This window comes from Corvus kubaryi, unplaced genomic scaffold, assembly GCF_017639235.1.
Source record: "Corvus kubaryi isolate FWS band 111438036 unplaced genomic scaffold, C.kubaryi_AGA036_p1.0 37126, whole genome shotgun sequence".
NCBI classification, from domain to species: Eukaryota; Metazoa; Chordata; class Aves; order Passeriformes; family Corvidae; genus Corvus; species Corvus kubaryi.
The window spans coordinates 993,716-1,001,587 of NW_024581031.1; positions in this window are offsets into that span (position 1 = coordinate 993,716).

The window sequence follows — 7,872 nt, forward strand, 5'->3', positions numbered from 1 at the left end:
TTAGGCAGAAAAGTACCACCAACTCTCCAATATTGTGCAAAGAACCAAGGGACATTTGGTGCATCTCCGTACCATACATTTGCTACTGCCCAGGGGTTTGGGCCCTTCATCTGCTATTCTGTGGGCACAGGAGCATCTTCTGCTTCAAATTCTCCCAGTCACCACAGGGCAGCCCCCATCTGTGTGCACCAGGTCCAAGTTACTGGCCAGGTCTCAAACAATGAGAAGCAGTAAACAAGCAGCAGTGACCTCCAGCACTTGAAAGGGCTGATCAGCGTAGGAATAGTCTCTTGTTTTGCTTTGCCAAATTCTCTCAGGATTCCTCATGAAAAATTAAAGGTTCTATTCCTTTGGCTTAAGCTGCCACACTTTAATAAGATGAGTTGTTGTTCTTGGTTTGCTGATTGATAAGGTTTGAAGCACATTTACTTTGCATTCTGTTGCATGTAAGCTGGCAATGGGCTAGAAGGAATCATTTATAAATGAGATTAATTTTTATAGATTAGCCAAGTGCCTAGTGACTGGGAATATAGCAGTGTCTAAATATTTAGATGAATTAAGCAGCAAGGAAAGATAAATATTCTTGAAAAGAACACATTTATTAGGCCACTGAAGTATAAGTAGGAATAAATAAAAACAAGCAAAGAAAAAGCCTAACACAGAGAAAAGGCGTACCAGTACAATAAGGCAACCAAAAAAAGTTTGCACGTCTTTATTTATACCTGTTCCATCACTAAGTCTATGTTTATAATCTCAAAAATGTAAAATACTGGTTAGGTGAATGATCTTAGCTGGTCTATATTACTATTTTCAACCGAGCAGTATGGGACACGATTTGTGTCTCTGTCTCTGTTCTCCGTGTTAAAATAACTGCTTTACAGTCCTGTTGCTGCCTGTAGACAAACATATATCTCCATTTATATATACACATCCATATGTACACATGGGAAAGGATTATGTAAGGTAGCCTCCCCTTACCTTGGAAAACAAAAATGTTGGCATAGATTCCTGTCTGCCTCCTGATTTTAACAATCTAGGAGTGGGGAAGAAGTATTGCTCTCATACTGAATAAACTATCATCACAAAGATGGGTTAGGCACCATTATTCTAGTCTTTCTATAAGCTTTGCCCTGCTTTTGTGGTGAGCTTTTTCCCCTCTTTCCTTAATGGGGAACAAAGGATCACCAGGCAACACGACAGAGCAAGTGAACAACCTCTGTAGCATCTAAGTACTTCCCCCAGTATTACTTTCAAACTAATCTAATTACTTCTCAATTTTCCACTTCTGGATGAAAATAAGTTTGAAACAATAGGAAAGGGCTAAAAAAAATGAAAGAAATATTAAGCACAAGTGAAAAATATCTATTTCTCCAGTAATTGTCTCATGGGATTCTTAGAGATGTTAAAAGTATACTCTAGGAGTAAGAAGCATCACTTCAGTCTTTCAGAACATTTGTATTTTACTGACATGAGTTCTTGTCTCTGTTAATTATGGAGGTCTGGGTGAGGTAATTAAGAGGAAAAAATAGTGTTTGGGTTGTTATTTTAATAACTTGAGTAATGCATACTTTGTACAGTTTACCTTTTAAAAATATAGTCTAAAATCTCTAGAGAATAGACTATTAGCTCTGAATAATCCTGGAGAGAGCTTGACTTCATATTAATTGATCTGCTAAATCACAAAATGGTTATTGCATGCATATAATTAAAAATAGATACTAGGATCTTAATCACTACTTTTAATCTTGAAGTTCTTTCCTTAGGTAGTAACAACTGCAGTTCTGTCTGGTTTATGTGTTATCTTGTTACTTCTAAAAGTTATTAGATTCCTTCTCAGAACAGTCTGGTTTGTTTTCTTTGTTTTGTGTAAGTATACTTTAAAACATACTAAAATATCAAAGAGAATTTACAGTTTTGTATAACTTTAGAAAACTTGCAACTATTTAAAATAATTTCATTGTTCTCATAAAATCATAGTATTTTCATCTCATGTCCTCATTATGTGGAACATGTCAACTCTACTTCAAAAATCTGTATTTACTTTATTGTAATAACAAACAAGAATTCTAGCACAGGGAGCCAGCTAAACTAGAAAACATTTCAAGTAAAATGGTTCTCTCTACTCTGGGCATGGCCTTATCTGATAAATTTCCCAGGTTATGATTTTCTAAGTAATTTACTGACAGAAGAAGTTAAAATAGTTATTTGACCTTTCTGGATTAAGTGAATCTAAATTAAAGTATGAGCAATTACTGCAGTATTTAAATTTTCCACCTTCCCTCACTGATTCCTCCCCTCCCCTTCAGTATGTTTATTAGCACTGGTTACTTCTGGCTTGTCTCAGAAGTTAATTTTTAAATTTCAAAAATCACAGAAGAATTTTTTGAGCTTATGCTTTGAGGTGAATTTTACAACCAAGGATCATTAAGATTTCAGTCTCATTTCAGGGAAAGACAATTCCACTCATTTCAGGGAAAGACAGTCCACAAAGACTGCAAGGAAGAACAGATTATTCCACAGATTAAAGACAAAGCCCAGAAGTATACATGATGACAGCTGCAAGAAAGCTAATATATTTTCAGTCTCTGCAAAACATTAGGTTTTCTCAGCTGAGTAATGGAGTGAGAAGTTACAGGGTTTATATTATGTATGTTTTCAAAGCCATAAAAAAGCAGCCACATTTCTCTTCATGAACACTATCTCAGTGTACCAGAACACTTCCCATTTGACATGGACCAATAAAATAAAAAGGGTAACTATTTATGGCATTCAAAGCAATGTATGGAATTTCAGCCATAAATGAAGTTCCAAACCCACATTTTTAAGGGTTTCATAGAAGTGGCTTATATCCCAGACTTTAGGGGGCAGGGCAGGTTATACATTTAGAACAGAAAATCCTGGATCTACTCAAGATGATGACAAACCTATCAAGCATGCAATGATGTTCAAAGGAAGTTCATTATTATTGACCCAAAAAGACAGAAGGAAGTCATACAGAAAGAAAAGACAAGGAAATCACATTCTTCAATTCCTCTTCTCACCTAAAAGCACTAAAAACCAAAGAACTTCCTGTCTGTTTTATCTGTGTGCCATCAGCCAAAATAACAACAATCCATTTAAAGTTTTACTGACACTTGAAGTGCTGATAAACCTCCATCTCCTATGGAGAAGTGCTGATAAACCTCCATCTCCTATCTTTATGAAATGGATTGGACAAGTCAGACTGGAAGCCTTTAAAGATATTAGCTGAAAATCAAAATGGAAGGGAATTTTTTCCTGATATATTTATTCTCACTCTTTGACACTCTTACATTATAAATAAATAGTATGGTTCTTCTCTTACAGGGTACCTGGTGGATTAAGATTAACTCTTTTGGAAAACTACAGCTAATCTCAAAACCAGATAATTCACACCTAGTTCTTTTTTAAACCAGTAAAATCAATTTGATCCTTTCTGGGCAGTCAACTGTTGCAATCTTCCTGGAACTACATGCACCTAAGCACCTCCAAGAAAATGATAAATATTATTTTTATTGTGGTTTTAACACACACTTTATGGTTAGTAAGTGTGTGCTTTCTCTTTAAAAAGAGTTACAATCTGCTTCTGTAAAATCCAGCAGCTCAGAGCAATGTCACGTTGTACCAAAACACTGTTGTCCTGAAAACAAGAATCAAAATCTTCTATGCACTATGCAGTACGGGAAGCCAGTCTTGTTTCTAATATCAGAGGAGTAAACCAAATCCTTCCCAGATTCCACTGACTGGAGAGCCAGAGTCTGGGCTTCTGAATGTCTCAAGGAAAGCTGTGGTGTGACCTTGCTGGCATCCACCATATCACAGAACAGACTGTTGCTGTTCTGAAGATGAGACAGCTGCACACTTTTGGCAAGTTCACTGCCCATTCTACATCATAACGTATAACCCACAAACCTCTCAGTAAAATGTTCTCTGTTGGAATTTCTCATAGAATAAGGAAAACAATTCTCCTTTGCACTTTCTAAAACCAGGATGGTACATTGTGTAAAACTATCTGTCTGTTGAATTGTTGGTCTTCATCTCTGGAAAATGCTAAATATTTTTAGTATTTCCATTGAGTTACAGTACTTGTGGCAAAGAAACAAAGACACATGATCCAGACCCTTCCTTAACTAGAAAACTTCTTAGACCCAGAGGGCAGCAGTGAGGCAACAAAGGTTGCTCAAGCCTCTCTGCAACATTTTGTTTAGAAATTTAGATTACATTGAGCTTTTTCAATGAGAATTTTTAGGTCATTTGAAAGGTACAGCTCCTGTATTGGAAGGAATTTTCTGAAGCATCTTTCATATTGCTACCATGGGTTTGCTCAGGAGACATTTTTCAGAAAATAAATGTCTTTAAGCAAAGGGAATTAAAAGACAGAAGTACTCAATGTCACTGTCTGAAGCTCCATTCAAAGGAAAGTGCTAATTTCTCTAAGTTGATTATTTCATTTATTCTGTTTTCCTATTCCTATTTTTATATATTAAAGGGGTAAGGGATGGACTGCTCTGTTTAGAAACCTCCTTCTCCTAGAAGTTAATTTTACCTCATTGTTGATGTTTATCACTAGATGCTTGAAAGAATCAGCTGGTTTTTAAGCTATTGTTGCAGCTAATAGCAAACTGCTGGGAACGGCAGCGAGGTGCAATGAAGCCCTGCATTCTGTGTGATGATAAAAGCATACTGGTCCATTCAAAATCAATGGAGAGGAAATAAAATGGAACACTACAATATACCAAGTGCCATCACCATTAAGTTACCATCACACACACTCTCTGTGAAATGCCTGAGTGTGGAGACCACATTTTCTTTTTAGTATTTAGAGGTATTTTCTGTCCACTCATGTACAAAATCTTACTTCAAGATAAGCTCTTTACCTAGTATGTAAAATAAAAATTTCCCTAGAAAATACTATGAATATTTCACCTAATTTGAATGTTTTCCAGTTCTGGGAATGTACAGCTATCTTTTCACCGAGCATTGTGACACCCATCCTAGCAAGAACACATTTTTGATTCACATCAATTTTAGATAGATTACCGGGGTGATTTTCTTCCTCTGTTCATGGGCTTCAGCTGAAAAAGCATCATTTGCTATGTTTAAGTATCACTTGCTATCTTTGGATCATTTAAACTGCTTAGAAGCAGGGGAGAAAACACCTGGGGTTTGGTTTTTTGATTGTTTTTTTGGGGATATCTGCCTGTACAGATAAAAAGTTCTGCAGGATTCAGGAATCTGCATTTACAGTAGTATGGATTTCATCACAAAAAAACCCCAAACCCAAAAATCATTAAATAATCTTCCATTACTGGTACATTTGTCAATTCAAAAGCACCAGGAAATTACCTCAGCTACCCAGTAAAAGTATATTTTATGTGGGGAAGGTCACAACTAGCAGAAGGCTCCAAAAGCCTTCCATTCTGTGATCATTTGCAGCTCTATTTTCTTATCTTTCTCATCAATAGCTATTTTCACTTTTGCATCTCTCAGTTCAGTTTTCTTATGCCACGTACACTCAGTAAGATGGAATCATACCCAGCAGCTTCTGATCATGGTCAAACCCCCTCAACTTACTGCTGCAATCATCCTTTGTGTCAGAGAGATACACTCTGCTACTTATTCCAAATCATCTGGACTCCCTCCCCCACGCCAAAATCCACCCATTTCTTCAGTGTTCCTTTATGGGAAGGAGCTGTAACACCTCTGAGCCCATGCTGTTTCTCCACTTTTACAGTTCTTTCAGGGTATTGCTCCCTGAATTTTTTGGATGCTAATAGATCAAATTTCTCTTACCCCATCACAAGATCCCCTAATATTCTCAAAGGAAAGGAAAGAGGCAGAGAAAAATGATTCTCTAAATATATATTTTATATTCTTAAGAAAAACTGGTGAGAACAGATTTGAGTTGCCAAACTTTAGGGACTATACCGCACTTGATAACATGGCCAAACTTCTTGGGACTTGACTTCAAAATGCAGATTTGTACTTCTGCAATTCGGGTTTGAAAAGCGGTAACATGCAGGCCTATTTACTATTTTTCTGCTTCCTAGTTTTGGGTTCTTATAGAGCTTATATCGATCTAAATATCTATCCAAACAGGCAGCAATTCAAGTACTCTCTAATAACTTGTGGAAGTTGAAACAAATAATTTGCTGTAACCTTCCACTTCCCAGTTTTCCAAATCTATAAAGCACGGTATAAAACCACTGCCTGAGGGTGTCACGAGGGGAGCTGCACATACAGTGAGTGTGGCAAGTATTTGCTTTCAGGAAGGGAAGGTATGAACTGAAAATAAGCAATCAATTTCAGTCTGGAACTGCAGCTACTAAAAGCTGCAGATGTTGCGGTACACTACAGCTGCTCTTGCCTCAGGGCCTTTCAGACCTACCTGCATGTCTGGGCCATGCACATCAAGATGAGTTTGCACACTTTGCACATCCCATGGGAGCCTCGGCTCTGAAAATAGTACACTCACTTTTCCTCAGTGCAGGGTTCACTACATAATTACCCATATTCCAAGAATCATGAATACACAGCCAACAAAGTAGGACTTGTCCTCCGGCACTCACACAAGTTCTTCACAACTTATTAACTAAGAACATGATATAGAAAGTCACATTTCAAGGTTAGTCTCACATTCTAAGTGTCTTGCTGATGAGGCTGGGCTCTGTGGCCAGGTCAGGAGACACTGACAGCCAGGGCAATGAGTTGTAACATCAAGAAAATGAGCAACACAGATGCTAATAAGATCTTATTTCTGTTCTGCAACTGAACAGCTTTAGGAACAAATCCTGTAAAGGTTAACAGATCACAAAGGAAAGAAATCATAAAACAAAACAAAGAAATCATAAAAGAATCATAAAACAACATCCAAAAAAATCTGCTGGTTAAATGCAGATTATTTATAGATAGGTATGTATATTATACATACGTAGCACTATGTTTATATTAGATTTCATGTGTACATATTTATAAAGTAAACTAACTACAGGAATATAAATTATCAAAGCCATCATTTTACAGTTCACATAATCTTAAAACAATTTCCCACTTTAGACCCGGTTTTCAAAAGAAAAACAAGAGGATGGCAAGTCTTTTTGCCCATTAATCCCTCCTCGGAAGATAAACCACCAATCAATATTTTTAACAGCCTGTTTTGTTATTTCACACCCAGTCACTGCTCTAATTGTGGGCAGGAACAAAGCACTGAGCTGTTGAGCTTAAACCTACTCAGAAATACTATTTTTAAAAAGTCATACAGAAAAAATGTAATCTGTCCTTTTCCTCCTGGTTTTGTAAAATCACTGTCATAACACTGAATAACAAAGTACTCCCCATAAGATCATGGAAAAATGATCTTAGGAAGTTTGAATGTTACAGTTGCATTTAACTTCCACATCCTTCCTGTAAGACTTTTACAGGAAGGAATGTGATCATGAATTAGCACAAAATCCAGAGTGGTCTTCAGTGTCATCATCATTCTCTGTGTCATCATCATCCTCAGTGTCATCACTTGTAGCTCACAACAGGTGAACACTCCTAAAGATTTGAGACATGCTGCATGTCCCAGGACTTTCCCCGGTTCCTGCCTCCCTCTGAGACAAATGCTGCATGTCTGAAGAGGCAAACAAGCCACCAAGCACACAATAGCCCTAAGGCCAACAATCACTTTGCAGCTGACAGTCAAATGCCTTATTTCAAGCCACTAAAGCATGTTCCACCAGCAAAACGATACGTATAGGAACCAAAATTATTTAGTAAGTGGAAAAGAGCTTCTGTCCCAAATTTCTGGTGCTGTTACTATGGTGAATACCAGTGCCTACCCAGAGGGGCAAGAGAAGACATGCCTTATTT